Source organism: Peromyscus eremicus, chromosome 13 (assembly GCF_949786415.1).
Source record: "Peromyscus eremicus chromosome 13, PerEre_H2_v1, whole genome shotgun sequence".
Lineage (NCBI taxonomy): Eukaryota > Metazoa > Chordata > Mammalia > Rodentia > Cricetidae > Peromyscus > Peromyscus eremicus.
In genome coordinates this window covers 26,753,870-26,775,842 of record NC_081429.1, presented here as the reverse complement: position 1 = coordinate 26,775,842, position 21,973 = coordinate 26,753,870, and the positions used below count along the sequence as shown (strand labels likewise).

The following is a 21,973-nucleotide window of genomic DNA, read 5'->3' as shown; positions in this document are numbered from 1 at the left end:
CCCCACAATAGACTGCTGGCAATGGTCAAGAGACAGCCCGAACTGACCTACTCTGGTGACAGGATGGCCAAACACCCTAATTGTCATGCTAGAAACCCCATCCAACGACTGAGGGAACTGGATGCAGAGATCCACAGCCAGGCCCCAGGTGGAGCTCCGGGAGTCCAATTGGCAAGAAAGAGGAGGGTTTATATGAGCAAGAATTGTTGAGACCAAGGTTGGATAAAGCACAGGGACAAATAGCCAAACGAATGGAAACACATGAACTATGAACCAATGGCTGAGGGGCCCCCAACTGGATCAGGCCTTCTGAATAGGTGAGACAGTTGATTGGCTTGATCTGTTTGGGAGGCATCCAGGCAGTGGGACCAGGTCCTGTGCTCATTGCATGAGTTGGCTGTTTGAAACCTGGGGCCTATGCAGGATCGCTTGGCTCGGCATGGGAGGAGGGGACTGGACCTACCTGGACTGAGTCTACCAGGTTGATCTCAATCCTCAGGGGAGGCTTTGCCCTGGAGGAAGTGTGAATGGGGGGTGAGCTGGGGGGAAGGTGAGGAGGGCCGGAGGGGGGAGAGCAAGGGAATCGTGGCTGATATGTAGAACTAAATTATATTGTAAAATAAAATTCAAAAAAAAACTATTTAAATTGCCTCCAGCTCTTCATCTATAAAGTATACCCATGGTGTATGTTTTTACCTACATACTTGTGTGTGTGTGTGTGTGTGTGTGTGTGTGTGTGTGTGTGTGTAAGGGGAGAATCAGCATTCTCTAAAGTTCTCTCTATATCTAAAACATGCATAGATTGTGTAGCAAAATAGTGTTCCTCTATCCAACACACTTCTATTTTGGAGTCATTAAACACAATCCTGTAGAAAATACAGGTGAAGGCCAAACAGCACAGCTGCTAGTGTACAGCTCCCTTAGTTACATGAAGCTATACCACCATTTAATGATGTCATTAAAAATACATTGTCACCATAGTAACCACAACACTATAGTTACCAAATCTCTCCCTGCGAAGCTCATGCTGCTCGGCTTGCGTGGTCTACTGTGACGGTGGCTGCAGATTTGCTCTCTTTTTCAGTATGCACATCCTTCTTCTTTTCCCCCCAAACTTTACTGTAATTAAGAAAAAAATCATCAAGAATCTGCTTTTTAAAAGCAAAGACTATCTGATACCTTGACACACGCATCAGTGGTGGTCAATAGTGCCCTGTCTTATGGGTTGAAAATCAGCAATGATCCCGTTATAAACAAAACTGCTGTCACTCTCCGGCCGTGACCTTTTCAGACCTTTCTCCCTTCCCGGTGTTTTCTCTCCCGGGTGGCCCTTTGGCCCCATTCTGTCACTCACTCATGACACCGTGTTGCTTTACCTATTCTGCATCTTTTTTTAAGGAGTAAATTCACAGGACTATTTGCACTTTCAACGGGGGAGGTTGGAGGGTACAGGTCTTACAGGACTTGAAGATGCCTGTGCTTGAACAGTCATCCTGTGCGAAATAGGATCAACACTTTGAAGGACAGCAGCTCAGCCCCAGGTCCTCCTCAGCTGACTCCACCCTTCAACACCACCCACGTTGGACATCTCTCTGTTCTCCATGATGCAGGCTTTACTGGGTGCCTATTAAATTTTGCCTTAGGCACAGAAGATATACAGGTCAATGATTTAAAAAAAAATAAACTTTTAGTCACATTTCTCTTGTCTAGTTCAAGGTGGAACAACAAAGAAAAGATATGGAAGGAAGAGGAGGAAATTTGACAGGGTTTCTCTATGTAGCCCTGGCTGTCCTGGAACTCGCTCTGTAGACCAGGCTGGCCTCAAACTCATTGAGACCCACCTGCCTCTGCCTCCCAAGTGCTGGGATTAAAGGCGTGCGCCACCACTGCCCAGGGGGAGTTCTTACAGTGTCTGCACTAACTTCTAAGGATTGGAAAGAACTTTCCAGCACAGGACCCCACTGGTACCAAGTTCTGAGACAGTGAAGCTCTGAGACAGTGATAGAGAATTATATACACTTCTGAAACAATAGCAAGTCAATATGTCTGGTGGGCCGTGCATGAAGTAGAAATGTGTTCGGAACAAGATCAGAGAAGGGAGTACGGGCCAGTTCAAGTAAGATCTTGAGAAAAATGAGGAGTCTGGATTTTATTCTCAGTCTAATAAGAGAGTTGCACATCAAAGTATAAACTGACTGGGTTTATTCTTGAAAAGGTTGTCTTGGCCACATTGTGAATGACCATAGTGATGGACAAGGGAAGAAAGGGAACTTAAATCTCTACAGTGATGTTTGTAATCATCAGGAAGAGGGACCGGCCTGGGCGCTGGAAGTTTCTTCACAGCTACAGAAAACCTTTTACTGGAATGTTAAAAAGTTTTATTTGCTTTTATATCTCTCCAAAACATCATCATGGCTGCTGTTATTCTGCCCAGATTCTGACAAACAGATGAAAAGATTCCAGCCATTCCTCCTCTACTCTAGGACTTCTGGGTCCAGCTCACTTTAGCCAAATGTTCAAGTGAAGCACAGATTGTGAAGTGTCTCGGAACTTTTAACAAGCCTCAGTGAAAGCAATAAATACGGTGTTATGAAACAGCATAGAGCTAGAGCAAGGGCAGAAACCCAGCATTCTCTCCTCCCACTTGGGGTCTTGCCTACCAGCCCTTTGTTCCAGAATTCCAGATTTGTTCCACTTTGTCTCTCGATACTTCCTCCAAAAGTACTGATTTGTGCAGCAGTCATCCAAAAAGCATGCAAGAAGCAAGTGAGGGAAATAATTAGTGGCTAATTAACCTTAAGATGATGCGAGAAACCTCTGCAGAAGTTTGCCTGAATGTTTCGTGCTAATTGAACCTATTCCTCATTAGCGTCTGTGTTATGTGCTACTTTTTTTGATGAATCACAGATGAATAGACTATGGAATCTTAGGGTAAGACCTTGGTAGAGATACGGGGTTTATTCCAATCTGATTCTCTAATTATATAATCTATGGATTTAGGTGATTTTCCCCCACATCGTTTACCAGTATCGGATACAAAGCATGACACCACAGGTACCTTTTCTCACAAGGTGACCTTGTCTTACCACTTCCCCCAAACCTTTACTCTCCTCATGTGGTTGCCTTCCCACTTTGGGGGCCCTTGTTCTGGTACCCTGTGATCGTCTATTGCAACCACTCCCCTGCATGAGTGCTCAACTATCTTGATCCTCCAACCTTCTACCTCTGACACACCTGCACCCTAAGGTCTAATTACGGTTGGAGAAAAGTGCATGATTGACAGGCTCAGTTAAGTGTGAAAACACCCACCTCCAGGATCTCTGGTTCTTTCCTGTAGACCTACTAAATTCCTTTCCCACTCCTGAACCACCCTCACCTTTAGCCTCCACCTCTGCGAGTCTGTGTCACCATTGTATTGTCACACTACAGAAACCAAAGCAACCAGAAGAAAATTTCAGAATTTTCCACCAAATCTGCCCTCCCACCTTCCAAAATACCTGTAATATACATGACACTGGCAAATTGTCTATTTAAACTTGTTGAAAGTGGATTCTGGGTGCAAGGAGACCCTCCCTGGTCTCAGCCTCATGAATATTTATGTCAAGTGCTCTCCAAAATCTGCTGTCCTGGGTCAGGTTGGCCTCTGCCTCTGTAACAGACAGAAAAGCAGCTAAGGGGATGATAATCATTGTGTCCTTGAGAACAGCTGGAAGATAAGCCATTTCCAAAGAATATAACTATCACTCATCCCATGATATAAAAATGCCTGTAGTGAGAACAGGAAGCACAAAGCTCTCAATCACGAACTCAAGCTGACGGCCTCAATGCAGCTCTCCAGCTAATTTCTGCTAGACGTTATAAGCTTCTGTCTGATGATGTCATCTCTCTTTGCTCTCTCAATCAGGCCCCTCCAGTCATCTGTTGGTTTTTGTCAGTTCATGATTTGAAGATATTGGTATCCATCTGCTGCTTCCCATCTACATGCTACTTTACTTTCATTTGCTACATGCTAAACAAATTCATTTGAAACTGTAAGTATATCTTAGATCACTCTCCAGACCACACAAAGCAATGCCCCATTGTTTATATGCCCTCCTACCATTAAAGAGGGAAGCCTCCCTATGTTCCTTTTTTTTTTTTACTAGACATCTCCATCACTTCTTTCCTATTATAGATCATGGTTCTTGCATGGCCCCTCTGACCCCTAATGCCCATCTTCTCTTTCTAGTCGATGTAAGAAGGGAAATTTTGTTCATGATGCTTGAATCTAGGCTGACTTCAGTGGGCAGTTTTTTAAGATGTTCTCTCTTATGGCTCCTGTCATCTGATAGTTCACATGACTTCACTTGTAATAACCAAAGTTATTGGCTAGGGTTCTCAGTCCTCTTCTGCACAGGCTTTCCGGCTAGAAAGACCCAATACTGAGCATGTAGAAGACCATTCCAACTGGGAATAGGCAGAAACTACAAGATCCATCAAGACATTGTGGGAAAGCCTTATCATCATTTCCAATGCAAGATACAAAGCCAGCTCAGATTAAAAGAGACTCCTAGTTTTGTCTGGGGAGGCTACAAAGATTTGTGGCAATTTTTGTTTTGCTTTTGCAAATAAATCTTATAGTGCATATTTAAAATCTACAATATTATATAGTAAGATGACATATTTAGTCAGATGGTTTGTGGAACAAATGATATCCATCATTTTACTTTGTTACTATGGCCATATTTGGTCCAACACAGTCAAGAGAAATTGGAGGAAAAGTAATGCTTCATTTGCTGAAAATGCAAAGAATCCTACTTAAACTCTATACCTATTTGTTCGTGGTGTTTATGTATCCAAATTGAATGTTCAGAGGGAGAACCGTGTCCCATGCTGTAACTGTCTATACTAAGCAATTTCCTCCAAAGTTCCCCTTGAAGTAGCACTAGAAATCCTCTAAGAAAGTCTCCCTCTTCCCGGCCTCCACCATCTCAGACACGCCTCCATTTCTACAGCAAAGCCATACCTGAGAACATCTGGGGAGGCTGAGAAGAAGGGACGGACTGCTAAACATGTGCTGTGAGTTTATTCTGAGCAAGATCACAAGTCATTTCAAACACTCATTCAACTAAACCATAAAATATGTGGAAGTGAGAGAATTTTCAAAAATTCTCCCATGAATATAAAAGAGGACTTAGATTATATTAGTTGCTTTGGAAGTAAGTGGTAACAGCTGATAAGAGATGTGTCTAGGTTTGCCTAAGAAATTGGGTAGAAAAAAAAGAAGGTAATAGATGTAAATTAGCTATTTAGAATAAAAGGTCCTGAGATAGGGCCTTGAAAATGTCAGGAGGCGGCTTAGCTAATGAAGGGAAGATCTAAAACATGGCAGGTACTCTAATGTGGAGACCATTGTGTTCTCTCACCAGTCTGCTAAACGTCTCTTAGTAGAGAGAGCATCGCCTGTGTTAAGATCCCATTGTCAACTCGTTAGCTAGAGGAACAGATCAGCTGGGCTTTGGTTTCTTCGAGGAAGAGCAAAAATTCCTCAGCATTCAGCGCTTTTCGAAAAAGAAAAACATTGGATGTGAACAGAAAGGAAAGTCCAGATTGCGCAAGCTGAGGAGACAGAGTGGATCTGGAGGAAGACACTGGGCTCCTAAGAAAAGGGAAACAGTGGTAGGAAAAAAACTGAGGATGAGAGCCAGCACCGTACACACACACACATGCATGTATGCACACATGTACACGAAGACAGCCATGTATACAAACACATACATACACATCCATATGTACACTCATGCATATATACACACAAAAATCTACCAAAGTCTACCAAAATTTATAAAACCCTGCATATGAATGGACCTTCCTTTATAGATTCCTCATGTTGTATGTAAAAAAAAAAAAAAAAAATCTAAGTTATTTCAGAAGAATAAGGGGATGTTCATTTAAACTAGTCCCAGAAAAGGGCTGGAACCAAGAATTGTGACATCTTTGTGCTCTCTGCCTCTCTGTTTCTTAACACCTTGCCTTGTTTGTGGCAGAGCACTTGGCACCAGCACTTCCAGGCCTCACAACCCACAGCTCTACCACACGCTGAGCTACAAAGGATCCTGCTGCTGACCCAGCCTGGGCCAGGTGTCCACTCATTCAGACAGCATGAGCTGCTGCAGACAAAAAGACAGTGTCTCCCATCGCATGACAGTGAAGGTACTGGTCCAGAGGAAAAACGGGAAGGATTCTGACAAAAGAGCAGTCAGTGTCTGTTGTGGATGGAATATCTGAGTTCCTCCAAATCTATGCTGAAATGTAATTCTCCAGCACCAAAGTATTCAAAGGCGGAGAAGACTCAGTCCTCATGAACAGGGTTAGTACTCTTACAAAGGGCTATTTGTCTCCTGTCTTTCCTTCTGCCACGAGAGGACACAGTAACAAGGTGCCTTCTGAAAGGAATGGAACCTTACTAGACTCCAAGGTGTCTGGCACCATGAACTTAGATGTCTCAGCCTCCATAATCGAAAGCAATACACTTCCGCTGTTTGAATAATTTACCTAGAATAAGGTGTTGATTATAGCAGCAGAAACAGGAGCCTATCAAGAGAATGTACACTACAGGTTGTATGAGGAAAATACTAAGAGACGTAGCTCTATAGGCCAATTAGTGAAGGAATAAAGACAAGTCACCCAACATTTGAGGTCATAGAGCCAAAAATACAATTATGGGGTTTTTTTTCCAGTGCTACAGATTGAACCCAAGGCTTTCCATAGGCTAGGAAGAACTCTACCACTGAGCTACATCCCCATCTCCAGTAACTTTTGAGAAACAATTTAACCACATAACCACTATTTTCTCCTTTGTTATCAAGTACATTATATCATTTCTGTCCCATTTTGTTTATCTGGATTATTTATTATTTTTTTGAGACAGTCTCTATATAGACAGTCTTTTGTACAGCCTAGGCTGCCCTCAAACCTGGGATTCTTCTGCCTTAGTCTTTTTCTCACAGAAGAGTTTTTAGAAGACAGTAACAGGATAAAGATCAAGCTACCAAGCAAACACACTATAAACAAGAAAGTGTGGCTATTCTTGTATTTAGTATAGTAAACTTCAAAACTAATCAGAAGAGATAAAGAGGTCACCACATATTTAAAAGAGGAACAAGACAACAAGAAGACATAAAGATTATTAACATTTATGCACTAAATACCATAGCCCTAAATTTTGTAAAAAAAAAAAAAAAAAAAAAAAAAAAAAACCTCTAAGTCATAAAAGGCCATATAGGTCCTGACACAATAATATTGACAGACTTCAATTCCTTACTCTCCTGTCAGAGTAGATCTTCCAAACTAGACGTCAGTAAAGAAATTTCAAAGTTAAATTATACAATAAACCAATGAGACTTAACAGCTATATACAGAATATTTCAACCAACAAATAGAGCATGCACATTCTTCTCAGAAGCACATAGAACCTTCTCCAAAACTGGTCACATGGGCCACAAAGCAAATCCTAAAAAATAAAAAAAAAAGTCAAGATAATTCCCTGGATCCTATTAGATCATAACAAAAAAATTAGAAATCAACAGCAAAAGAGACTACCAAAAGTACAGAGACACATGGAGACAGAACGATACACTTTTGAATGAACAGTGGGTCACTTAAAACACTGTGGAGGAAATTCAAAACCTCTTAGAGTCAAAAGAAAATGAGAGCAAAATCTACCAGAACCTCAGGGTTACAGTCAAGATAGCCCAAAGAATAAAGTTTATATCTGTAAGTGTTTGTGTTTTAAAAAAGAGATAGAGATTTCAAATAAAACAGCCTAATAATGCACCTCGTGGCTCCAATAGAAGGCACGGGATGATAGGGTAGGGTAGAAATGAATGAAATAGGGACTGAAAGAACAATATACAGAATCAAACAAAGAGTGGGTACTTTGAAAGGATTAACAATATTGACAAGCCCTTGCCCCCCCAAAAAAGAGAGAACACCCAAATTAACAAAATTTAAAGATTAAAGGGGTGTCATTATCATGAACTCTAATGAAATCCAGAACATCATTGGTGAATACTTTGAAAACATATATTCCGAAAAAGTTGGAAAAGCTTTAAAAAAAAATGGGTGAGTTTCCAAATGCCTATGACCTGCCAAAATTAAAGTCAGAAGAAATAACTAACTTATACAGATTCATTATAAGTCATGATATTGAATCTAAAATCAAAAATCTTCCTACAAAGAAAAGATAGGGTCAGTGAGATGGCTCAACAGGTAAAGGTCACACATGTCTGATGACCTGAGTGCAATGCCTGGAACCTACCTACAGGGGAAGGAAGGAACCAGCCCCATGAAGTCGTCTTTTGATTTCCACACATGTGCTATGGCATGTACACACCACACATGGGCGCGCGCGCGCGCGCACACACACACACACACACACACACACACACACACACACACACACTTAAAAAAAAGAAAAGAAAAACTAAATCCAGTCAGCCAGGTCTACCCACATAACTACACAGAGTTCCCAGTGTGTTAAATTGTTGCAAGAACATTTCTTGTACTTATCAGTAGATACATCTGAGTTTTTCGGTCAACCCAGAGAACTCAAGGCAGAAAAACAAAGATCATCATTGGTTATTATGAGCTCTGTTCTCTCCTTTCAAGCACCAAGACCTAGGTATAGTATGAAGAATTTAGACTTTCACTCCAGACTCAGGACTAAATCCTAGCCCCATCACTGACCACCAGAAGAACCATCACATTAATTACCTTACCAGATATGTTCTTTCATCTTTGAAATGGAGTGTAGCACCTAGCACAGGAGGTACTGTAATGGTTAAATCAGTACAGCAGACATTAGCCTTAGCCCACATTCTTCCAGAAATTTTTCAGTTTTTTTGCTCTGGTCATTACATGATAACCAACTTCATGCAATACAATCTGATAGCCCAAGACAGCTCCATAATTTGAAGAATCTAGTGAAAATAAAAAGCCAGTGTCTCTGGTTATAAAACCATTCAGAATTTCAAGACCCAGAGCCTTGTGAGGTTGCACAGATTGTGTATCTGCCAACAGCTCCTCCCCTCTCTCCCCTGACTGTACCAAAATCATCTACTTGTGCTTCAGAGCTTCTTGAACTCTATGGCACCAAAAGCATGAGTGATTACAACCTATGGGTCAAGGTTGGCGCAACAGAGGAGGGAAACCAGTGGGTGAATACCACCTTCGGCTGTCATGTTGACGGGCAATTTGGAAGGGGGTTCTATGGGAATCCCTACTCACCTACTGTCAGGGACAAGGACAGAATCTCTAGTTAGTGGGAAAATACAGACCCCCAATAAGACAGGGAACTAGATCATCTTACAGTCAGGTTGCCTAGCAACAGGACATTGAGTCAGAGCCCCTTGACCCTTTCACCCTGTAAACATCCTATACAAACATCCTGTGAGCTTGCCCCACCTTATGCAGATGACAGCTTCTTGCTCCCCCCACCCTGCAGGAACTATATAAACCTTCCTGGAGAAAAATAAAGTGGCACCTTGATCAGAATCTAGACTTGGTGTATTTCCTTTGTATCTCCTGTCCCTATCATTCAGTCCTTAGGGTGGTCAAGAATCCGTTGAAGCCCTGCAAGCGGGGCAACCTACCTCTGTCATGCTGATAGGCAAATGGAGGGGGCAGGGGTTCCTACAGGAATCCCCACTCACCTTCCTCCGTCATGCTGATAGGCAATTGGGGGGAAGGCAGGTCCTACAGGAATCCTCTTCAAGGAGGATCCAGCTTCAGCCATCCATAGCTGTAACCTGCTCATGTCAAGAATCAACTTCCCTCCTTTCTCTCACCTGCCCACAAGTTTTGGTCTTAAACACTGTCTCGGGATTAGACATACTATGGCAAACGCCCTTATATAGTCCTCCTCATCAACCTCATCAGCATGCTCTTTGTCCCCTTCTGGATTGCAAGAGCCAGTGAAGAAGAGTTCCAGGCGCGGGGAGAGGAGTGTCAAAATCCCACCATAACAACAAAGAAGAAAACAAAGGGTTCCTCTTCTCCTCACACATCCAACAGCCTTTGCTTCAAACTCATAGACTCATTTTGTCTTTAAACTCTCTGATAGAAGATTCCAGACATTCCATTTATTAAAGTTCTGTTTTCTCTGACATCCATTTGGCCTTGATCCTATAATAATCTCACTGGAAGAGAAAGCATGATCATGACTCAGGCTCTGAATAGGGCAGGAGAGCAAGATTCATGATCTTACCAATAACACAGTAAACTAATTTAAAGGAAGTGAAGTACTCTCAAGACATCACTTTAGAAGAATAAAGGACAATTGGATCCTTGACCAGCTGAGAACCTCATTCTGATAGCTATTAAAAATTTATAAATCCTACTTGCTTTATATCCCGTGTTACAGGATTGTACTTTTCTTTCTCAAAATAGAATCCCTTATCTTATATCTTTAATTCATCAGCACAGTTTTCCAGCAACATGTCTCAGAAACAATTATTAGAGCAGGAAAGCTACATCAAACTCACTTGTCAGTTCAGGTCCTGACACCTGCTAGCTGTCCACCCTTAGACACATTTCACTAAAAGTTCACTTCAACGGAGTCCAGTCGGAGTCTCTACCAGATTATTGGATTTTTTTTCTACACTGTTGGATATAGGACTGACCACTTTGGGCACAGGCAATCTATCACAGGCTTATCCCTGGAGAAAACTGACTCTCATTCCCTCAGCAACTCTTCAGCTAGAGCAGGGGCCTTATGAGCTCTTCCTGAATCCTTGCTTGAGTGTGGACTGGTATAGTCTTTATAGAGGTCTTCAGGCAACCCTACTGCAGAGAGTACATAGTTACAGCATCCCTGTCATGTGAGGAAGACACTACGCATTCTTAACAAATAAAAAATGGGTAATTGACTTTTGCACAACTGCAAAAAAAATGTATGCAATAGAAACTTATTCAAAATAAGGGAGATACATGCTAAAGCAACACTAGAAACCAGTTTACCCACTAGCTAGACACTGATCAAAAAGTCCAGCAATACTCTATAGGTATTTGTGGAAATACACAACTAATTCAACCTTCTTGCAGTAAAATTTTGCAATAATATATATCAGACAATCTACTCTTACATAGAAAATTCCTTTTCCAGGACTTTGTCCTTTAGATACATTCAAACAAGTACTCTGTGTTGAATGTTTAAGGTATTTGCCACAGCACTATGATTTAACAAAAAATTGAAAACAACCTACTTGTCAGTAGGTGACTGACTAAATCAATTTTAATGTATCTGTACAATGAAATATTCTGTAGACACAAAATTTAGTGAGGATTTTTGTAACAATATGTAATTTGATGATTTTGAATATTTTTATGATTTTTAATGATTTTAAATGTTAAGTTTTTTAAAACCACAAGGTGTTTTAAGGAGTGAGTATTTTATTATCTGCCTGAAGAAGAGGATATGCATATCTGCATATGCTTGCACATAATTAGGCAATTCTGGAAGCATATTAACAAAACTAATAGCACAGTTTCTAAGGAGGAGAGCTAGATGTTTGAGAACAGAATAGAATGGAGGTTTTTCACTACATGTCTTTTGTAGCTTTTGAAGCATGTGAATATATGCTCTAATTCAAAATAAAAACAGGGCTGAGGAGATGGCTCAGTGTATAACAGCATTTGCTGAGTTCAAATCCCCAGTGCTCATATACAAAGCCTGTAACCCCAATGCTGTTGGGGGACAGAGAGGAGGATCAAGGGGCTTGCTGGCTGCCAACTTAACTCGGATTCAACGAGAGACTTTGTCTCAAAGGAATAAGGTGGAGAGTGTCAAAACAGGACATCAGACATCCTTCTCTGGCCTCTGTGCCCTCCTATGTACACACACACACACACACACACACACACACACACACACACATACACACACACACACACACACACACACACACACACACACACACACTTCTTAAGACAGGGTCACACAACATAGCCCCAGCTGACCTAGAACACACTGTGTAGACCAGGCTGGCCTTAAACTCAGAGAGACCCCTCCCTGCCTCTGTCTCACTAGTGCTAAGATAAAAGGCATGTACCACCATGGCCAGCAATATTTTTTTTTTATTTTACTAAGGAAGATGAATTAGTAAATCTTTAATGTCTTCTTTTAAAATTTGGGGAATGTGTAAAACAATTACGAAGCTTTTGCATTTTGAATATAAATCTGAAGAAAATAAAGGCCAAAAGGGACAGATAAGGATTTAAACAATATGGTGTCAGTGAGGGTATCTGGAATCAGTTAATATGACCATCATCAGCTCCTGAAGAACCATGAGAAAGCAATAAATATGACTGTTATGTAAGTTATTTAAACAGCCCTGGTAAGAAGGCACTTCTGTGTAATTCTCTTTTAAAATGTCCTTGGGATCAAGGGCACATTTGCCAGTGGCTCCTTGAATATTCTTTCATCTTCTAGTTCCTTCTATTCTCCATTTCTAGTCCTTGAAGTTGGCACTGTCAAAAGCCTAGTGGTGGCCTTGGTCCATACAGTTGTGATTTCATTTCTTTACAATCACATAGCAAAAGCCTGAATTCTGTGCAGACACTTTACTTTCTTCCTTCAAACACATAGTATTAACATGGTCTTTATAAAACTGGACATGAGCATGCACAACCCTGTAACCACATGCCAAGCAAAGAAAACCCTGTAATTCTCCACCTCAGGACTCCTGAAGACAGGTAGTGCTCTTAACACACTTCACTTAAGCGTGTCAAAGACCCCAAGACCTATTTATAAAGTTCACCACTCCGCTGCAGAGAAAGATCTGTCTGCTTCATTCGTAGAAAAATATGCTGGGGGTGGGACTGGAGAGATGGCTCAGTGGTTAAGAGCACTAGTGGCTCTTCCAGAAGACCTGGGTTCGAGTCCAAGTACTCAACTGGAGACTCACATCTGTAATGCCTGTCCCAAGGGACTCTACTTCTAAAGGAGCTGATGCCCTCTTCTGGCCTCTATTGGCACTGCATGCAATTGGTACACAGACATATACTCAGGCAAAACACCCATAAACATGAAATAAAAATAAAGGTTTAATTTTTTTAAAGAATATAAATAAAACTATGCTGTATTTTATCTGTGCATGTACCATTTCACGGTACACATGCCACTTAGTGGCTTAGGAGGTAGTGTACATACATCTTAAGGCTATTTGTATGTAATGAAAATGGCCAAGAATATAGTTTTTATACGTAACACTAGAGTGTAGACACTAGAAATTGTACCCAACAACTCACAACACTTTAACATTCATTTATGATCATAAAGCAGAGGGTCAGTGACAGACTAAAGCAGGAATAAGGCAAGGATAGCTGTTTTTCCTTGGCTTTGGGAGAACTGCGCTGATTTCACATGTGAATGAGTATAATAGAGGCTTTTGCACACTTCTTAAGAACTATGCAGTATATAGCCCAACAGCAGTAGCACAACTCTGCAACCACAAACACACTGATGTGAAAATCTTCTAGTTAGCTGACTTTCTTTCATGAAAACCCAACTTTAGTCAACTTTAACACTTAAAAAACAAAAGTAATAGTCCTAATTTGTAATTTAGAGGCTATGAAGTGTTTTGTCTCTACCTTTCTCATTTGTAAGATAATATTTTTTCTTACTCCAAGGGGTCCTTTTAAGGATCAGACGGTAAAACATACTGTAACAAAATTTTATAAACTACAATCAGATCTGTATATTTTTCAAATGTAAATTATTACCTTCTTGGAGGACCTTCCTCCAATGATCATGCAACCTTGAGGACCCATGGGCAAAAGCTGAACTATGAAAGATCTCAAAGGATCCTTATAAGACTGGGGAATTTTGGCAAAGGTTAACATTTAGTTGAGTAATTGAAATTAAAGCTATCATAAAACACTATTTTGAAATTAACATGTTGCGGATCTGCTGATAGGTCTATACAGTGTGCCTGTATTTGATCAACGAAAAAAATTTCCTAGCAAGAGGGGTTTCTTTGGTACAGCCAAGCCTCTAGTCCCTGACAAGCAACTGTTGAGGAAATAAAATAAGAATAAAATAAGCCAAATTTCACATTCCCCCTTGGGAAATATGCCCTGCAGATATTTAATAACACACTCTGTTTCTTTGCAATCCTTATATTAGTATATGCAAACTCACCTTCAGGATCTGTTTTAATTACAAGAGTGTCATGCATAAAACATGGAGAGTCATTTTAACATGTTTATTATCCAGCACTTCATTCTTCGACTCACAAGGCAAGTTTACTCACAGTATATTTGTTGATTCTTAATCCTAAGATTTCTACAGGTGTTAATTCAGCTGAAATCAGAGGCAAGTGCCCCTGATTGGGAGGCTGTTATTAGTCAACATACTAAAAATCTTGTGAATACCAAAGCTACACTAAGTCTGTGCTGGATCCTGTAGGGCTCTGATTATGGAAATAGATTCACATGTTTTAATAATGTTAGGGGCCCCAGTACTTTTCCAAATGAAGCCTAATGTATCCATGCAGGTTAGGGCTGATGTAACACTTCAAAACGTTCTTTTTTATTAGGCAGAGAAATGATTGCCATCTGGCTATGCATTTCCCGAACTTTGATAAGGCAGCTCAGTGTTTAGTCAGACATATTGAAGACATTTAACCCTCCAAAGTCTCAGCTTCTGTGAATGTTGAATCATTAAATAATTTTAGGGGGAACATTTTCAAAAACTCTTTCCTGAAATCAAAAGCAATTTAAGAAATCCCAAGATACTGGAGGCTGGAGGTACTGAAATATAATTAGTTGATAGATACACTATTTTTTTTTTTTTGAGACAATGGAACAGAAGTGGCCTCTCTGATGAGAATCCAAGTAAAATGTCAGGGAGGAAATAAATGTGTAAATAAAGCTGGAGAACTTCAGAAGATAAAACAATAGGAAGTTATAAGAATTGCGTAGTGGCATTAAGCATCAAGGGCAACTTAGGTGTTGTTTTTTTGTTTTTTGTTTTTATAATAAAAGTTAGGTGCCCTGAGGAGAGAGAGTCTAATTGAATTGGTGTGCAGGCGTCTGAAAGGAAAGCAATTTTGATCAGCCACCAAAAAGGAGATTTGAGACCCGAATAAAAAAATAAAAAGAGTAAAAACTTTCCCATTAAGGAAAGATAAAACCAGACCTAACACATGATGTCTCCATTTAAGTCACAAAATAAGCCTGGTATGTGTGTAATTGTTTGACACAGTTCATCCACTTTAGAATTGCAGTGTGCAACTGGACCGTCTTGGCAGGACAGAAACCCTCATGTATGAGAAAAATTCATTGTTTATCGTTTGGATTGTACCACACTAATATTTAGATAGTTCAAGTTGTTTCCATGCCCTTAGGGAGGTAAGCCAAGTTAGAAAGGGCAACTGGAAACGTCCAAAGAAAGGCCAAAATGTCTGTCAGCTTGTCTCTAAGCTCATGAAATCCCTAGCGTAAAAGAAATTAGACATTCCCCCAAGAGTCTCTTACCACTGCCATGAGGACCAGCCTTCAGCAGCTCAGGGTTTGAAGGGGAGCCAACGGAGTCAGCAGACTTTCCCTAAACTTGACTTTTCTATGTGAGGGAATAAAACTTAATTCTCAGGGGCCAGTGAAGGGAGCAAGTTTAACTCTCTGGGGTTGGCAAAAAGGGAGGGGGGACACACACCCTTAGGGTCTTTCTCTGTTCTTTCTCTCTCTTTATTTCTTTTCATACCTCCACCCAGATGTACCTTCTGTCTCTCTTGATGCCTTTCTTCTCACTAGCTTCATTTTTTTCCTAACAGCTTATATAGACTAGGAAAATCTTTCAAGCAATATAAAAATCACAATGTGGTTACACACTATTTTTCAAGTGAATGATTACAATGCAAACAAGTAAAAAAAAAAAAACAGCATGTTTTCCATATCCCTTCATGATTAAACGTTTTACATATTACAGGTGAAAAAGTATTCCCAAGAACCCACATACATTCATGTCCAAGCAACTTGTTATAGATTAACAGAGTGGAAGTAAGCAAAGTATTTTTCTCAGGCAGTTCTTTTACCAGCAGGCTGCATTTTGCAGTTACAAAGGAAGGATCCATCACTTTATTACTTATCTCAAAAGGTAATCTTATAAGAAATCTTAAAAGAATCACAAATCTAAACTTTTATATATGAAAAACAATCAGTCAGTTCTATTTTAAATCTCAGAGTGTATACCAGTTCATCAATGGCTTTTTCTATCAGGAAGCTGAGGGCAGAAATGGGTACAAGGAATTAATCATTACCTTTGATCACCAACCCATCCTAGCAAGAAAGGCACATCAGCTAATGATAATTGGGCTGCTTTGTTCTTGTTCCCTGACCTTACCGAGACTCTCACTCAACTATGTGCTTTTCCAAACTTTATATTGTTTCCCCAGGGTTTTTACCTCAAAGCTATTAACAAAAACACCTTAATCTCTCAACATTAAGATTAAAAGAACTTGAGCTAACTTAGCTTCTGGGACTCAGTTATTTTTCTTAATCATTATCCTTAGCCACAGTCCTCAAGAGAAACTCAAGTGTTCTAGCAGTGTGACATTTCCTTATCTATTTTCTATCCTCTGCAGGCTCTGCTTTATCAGGGGTAGGGCAACACCATGTCTTGCTTTTACCTATATTAATTTTCCTACTAAGCTAACTTCTATCATAATCCCTTACTATATTTACTAAAGACCCTCAATCATCAAAATTCTACTTAAACTAACACTATTTTTGTATAAAATCATTGCTTCAGTTAAACAGTACAGCTTAGGAGAAAACCATCTTCATAATAATCCACAGGTAAAAATGCCCAGTAGAATGAGATATTTCCAAGAGATAATCCTATCACATTAGAGTCAGTGGAGATTTCCGCACACCCATTCACACCATGCCAGATACCAGAGAAAATGTCAGCGGCAAACATGTAAAGATACAGCCATAGCGAGACCTTCTGGGACCCAGGCCCTGGCGGGAGGGCTCTTGCCTATCAGAGATTCACCCATTGGAACTTTGCTTCCTGGTGGGCTGACTTCCTGAACCTCAACTGCCACCTGCTGCCCTTCTGACATGCCACTGGCAGCCTCTGATGAGGAGGAGCCAAGATTCCTCTACTGGCAATATACAGCCTTCTATTCCCAATCCAGTTCTTTAAAGATATAACCTGTACATTTTAAACTTTAGACATTTTAAATAGTATCAGCCCACTCCTCAATAAATAACTTTCCAAATAACTCTGTAAAAAGGAGGGAGCTGCTTTTCACAGAGTCTTGACAAAACTATGAAACCAAAATCCTACCACCGTATCTTAAAGCAGACAGAGAAAGACCAAACTGTCTTCTCATTACATATCTTTTACCTGCTTATTCCGTGTGCCTCTCTTATCTGGCTGGAAGGATTATCACCATTCAGAGAAACGTTTAGTCACAAACCTGCTACCGGTATTTAATTTTTTTATGTCCTATCTCTCCAATCGGATAATAAAGTTCTGGTGATAGGTATTGAGTGCCACTCTGCCTCCAGGCATTGCAGGCTTGTATGACGAAATAATGACACAAATTAATTTCTATGTGACTCCATGTTTCCTGCTTTCCTTTCCTATAGCGTTACTTTAATTCTACTACAAGCCAAGTAAAACAGCTACATGTATGCATATGGACATGTTTAATAGCTAAAGGGAGCGACAGATGTCAAACTGTGTATGAAGATAAGCATGACCAGGGCTGGAAAGAGAGCTCAGAAGTTAAGAGTAGATACTGCTCTTTCAGTGGCTCACAACAGCCTGTAACTCCAGCCCCAGGAAACTTAACACCTATTCTGGCTTGCATAGTCACCTACACTCATATGCACAAACCACACACACACACATACATGTGTGTGTGTGTGTGTGTGTGTGTGTGTGTGTGTATATATATATATATAATTTAACAAAGAAAAATATGTCTGCAGAAACTATACAAATTGTTATCTTGAATAGAAACTGCTTTTACTATTAAAAAAAAAACAGACTAAAGCACACATTTGACTGTAAAGTAACCTTTTGTCTCACAGATTAAGCTCCTGGACTTAGGGATTTAGGTGGATGGTAGGGTATTGGCCTAGCAAAGGCACGGACACTGGGTTCAGACCCTGAGCACAAGAGGAAAGTTGAGGAAGGGGAATAAATACAGATTGTGATGATTAAGGTTGTCAACTTGACAGAAATCACCTGGGAGATAATCTCCTATAGACATGTCCAGAGGCTATGTTGATGTCTTAAGTAAGGTGGGAAGAGCAAGCATGCATTCACTGCTCTCTTTTGAACGTGGATGTAATATAAGCAGTTGTTTCAAGCTCCTGATTCCTTGACCTCTCAACCAGAATGGACTGTATGTAGCACTGCGAGCTAAATCAAACCCCTTCTTCCTTAAATTGGTGTTGCCAGACTACATTATCGGAGCAATGGGAAAATAAATAAGACAAAGACAAAAGTCGATTAAAACCCTAATAGTATAAGCTGTGCTTGTTTTGATATAGCTAAGTATTTTCTTTTGCATCAGTTTTACTATTGAAATTATCTTCTTTGGACCTAGGCTCAAACTGAACTGTAAGTCTGAATCTCTGCACCCACAGATCAATGCAGCTCATCTCAGACCTCGTCAGAGACGTCTCTTGGTGCAATGGACAGTGATGAATAATGAAAGTGCAGATTTAAATGTCAGTGGATTACTCAGCCATAGTGGAGCGTCCACATTACACACAACACACACACACACACACACACACACACACACACACACACACACACCCATCCCAAGACTCAGGGACAGACCATCATGGAAAAGGATGCAGAATGATTGTAAGATCCAGAAGTCAGGGAGGACTAGACTAAAACCATGTCTTCTGTACATAACAGGACTGCAGCATCAATGAACTCATAGTGGCAGTGGTTACCTGTACCAAGTCTAGCCAGGTCAGTGTTCTAGCTTACCAGCCCCCACCCCTAGCTGAGGAGCAATTGACAGTTGATGGTGTAGGGTGGGAAGAATCAGTTTTCTTTAAGGATATAACCCGTGTAAGTCAATCATATTCCAGGAGCAGGTGGGCAACATAAATTAGATTCAATGGGTTATTGTGGTAGTTTGAAAAAAAAAATGTTCCCCAAAAGTATTAGTACTATTAAGAGGTGTGTCCTTGTTGGAGGAAGTGTGTCACTGTGGGGGCGGGCTTTGGGGTCTCTTTTCTCAAGCTTCACTCAGTGTGACAGTCAGTCGACTTCCTGTTGTCTCTGAGTCAAGATGTAGGACTCTCAGCTCCAGCACCACATCTACCTGCAAGCCACCACGCTCTCCATTCTGATGATAATGGACTGAACCTCTGAAACTATAAGCAAGCCACCTCAATTAAATATTCTTATTTATAAGAGTTGCCATGGTCACGGTGTCTCTTCACAGCAATAAAAAACCCTAACTAAGACAGTTATTTAAAAAAAAATAAAAAGAGGATGCAAAGTTGAGAGTAGGTGGCAGGGGGTGGGGTTTGGAGTTTGGAGTGGATCTGGAAGAGGTAGGGGAAGAGTTAGGAGTGACTATAATCAAAATTCAATGTATGAACTTTTCCAGTAATTAATAAAACACTGTACTATAAGAGAAATTATCGCTGGGCGGTGGTGGCACACGCCTTTAATCCCAGCACTCGGGAGGCAGAGCCAGGCAGATCTCTGTGAGTTCGAGGCCAGCCTGGGCTACCAAGTGAGTCCCAGGAAAGGCGCAAAGCTACACAGAGAAACCCTGTCTCGAAAAAACCAAAAAAAAAAAAAAGAGAGAGAGAGAGAAATTATCTTCTCACTTACAGTGTCTCTTCATTCAGGAAAAATCGTATCAAGCTAAATCTGAGAAAATATTCACCTACCCAAGAAAATGGATGAATTAACATAAAAATTGACAATTTATAGCCACATTATTATGAAGCATGATCCTTATCAATTAGTCTTATCAGTAAAAACCAAGAGTCAAATATTGGGGTAATAAACTGAAAGTTCAGAGAAACAGAGCAACAGGCACTAGAGAATCCTCAGACGGAAAGGGGGCTGAGATCCTATCTCCACCCACCTTATATTCCTGTCTCTACCTCCCGGTTGTGTTGGGATTAAAGGCCTGAGCCTCCCAAGTGCTGGGATTAAAGGCGGGAGCCACCATTGCCTGACCTCTATGGTTAACTAGTGGCTAGCTCTGCCCTCTGATCTCCAGGGCAGCTTTATTTTTCAGAACACAAGCAAAATATCACAGAACATTATTACTTTAAGAATCAAGGGAAGGCCGGGCTATGGTGGCAAACATGTTAAATCCCAGCACTCAGAGGCAGAAGCAAGCAGGTCTCTGTAGTTCAAGGTTAGCGTAGTCTACACAGCAAGTTTTAGGATGGCCAGGGTTGCATAATGAGACCCTGTCTAAAATAGTAATAACAACAATAATGATAATAATAAAATCAAGGAATACAGTGCTTGTCCATATTTCTGACCAGTTTCACGAAAATTAATGTCAACCCAGAGAATAAATAGCATGAAAGCAAACAGCAGCTTAATGGCTAATGTTGAGCTAGCTACAAGGGAAATTAGGTTCAGGGAGAGAGGTCCGAAAAATGCCGTGTGTGGGCAACCTGAATTCCTCAAAGAAGAGAGTACAATATCAGGATGGACCAGTGCTTCTTGGCCTTTGCTTTGCTAGTTATTTTTCTCTTTGCTGGGACAGAATGCCTGATGAAGAAGGGTTTGTTTGGTGGCGGCTCACAATTTGAAGGTACAGTCAGCCCTTCAGGACAGGGAAGGATGGTGGCGGCTCACAGTTTGAGGGTACAGTCAGTCCTCCAGGACAGGGAAGGGTGATGAGGCCAGTTATTTTGCATCTGCAATCAAGAAGCCAAGAGACATAACTATTGATGCTCAGTTTCCTGTCTCCTTTTATACAGTCTGGGATCAGGGATGGTGCCCCTCACCTTTAGGGTTAGTTTTCTCACCTTCATTAACCCAATCTAGACACTCCCTCAAAGGCGTACCCAGACTGGTTAGATGGCTCACTTGGTAAAAGTGCTTGGCACACAAGCCTGACTAATTGAGTTTGATCTCTGGAGTACACATAAAATGCCAAATATGGTGGCATCCATCTGTAACCCCAGCACTCCTACGGTGAGATGGGATGCAGAGAAAGGAGAATTGCCTTGAAGCTGAGGGACCAGCCAGCGGAAGTTCGCAGTGTGAAAGAAACAGCAAGAGCGACCTCACCTCAAAACATGGTGGAAGAAGAGGATCAACTCCCAATAGTCGTCTTCTGACCTCCGTACATACACCCTGGCATGCGCATGCCTGATCTCATATGTACACATCATACATACCAATTATTATTATTATTGTTGTTGTTGTTGTTGTTATTATTATTATTATAAATTATTAAAAATAAAGACCTGCTCAGAGATTTCCTAGGTGATTCTAGATCTGTAAAGCTGACAGTCTCACACTTGCTAAAAGTAGAAATCTGGGAAGTTTTGAACACTACCAACATTTGTCACTTACCCCCTAGAGATTCTGGTTTGCTTTGCCTGGGATGTTCCTAGTCATCGGTCACTCTATAAGTTCTCCACACAACTGCACTGCATATCCAGAGTTGAGAGCCATTTGGTTAAATGATAGAAAATTACAAATACGCTTTCTAAGAACATGCTTCCATTTTGCTGTGTTCATTCCAGTACTAATTAAGACATTTGAACTGCCCATAAGTGTGTCTTTTTTTGTTTGTTTGTTTGTTGTTTTTCGAGACAGAGTTTCTCCATGTAGTTTTGGTTCTTGTCCTGGATCTCGCTCTGTAGACCAGGCTGGCCTTGAACTCACAGAGATCCACGTGGCTCTGCCTCCAGGTGCTTGGATTAAAGGCGTGCACCACCGCTGCCAGGCATCATTCTTTATATA

The 21,973-nt window shown here is 40.8% G+C and overlaps 1 long non-coding RNA gene across 2 annotated transcripts in view; it reads right to left on the bottom strand.

Moving 5' to 3' along the window:
• Nucleotides 1–15,772, bottom strand: part of LOC131923415 (uncharacterized) — a 36,539-nt gene extending 20,767 nt beyond the window's left edge. For both annotated transcript variants that reach the window (XR_009382603.1, XR_009382604.1), the window contains exons 1-4: nucleotides 15,517–15,772; nucleotides 3,498–3,649; nucleotides 2,661–2,724; nucleotides 1,003–1,119 (exon numbers count right to left, since the gene is read on the bottom strand). This is a non-coding gene — a long non-coding RNA (uncharacterized LOC131923415). The remainder of the gene's footprint in view (nucleotides 1–1,002; nucleotides 1,120–2,660; nucleotides 2,725–3,497; nucleotides 3,650–15,516) is intronic.
• Nucleotides 15,773–21,973: the final 6,201 nt, after the last annotated feature.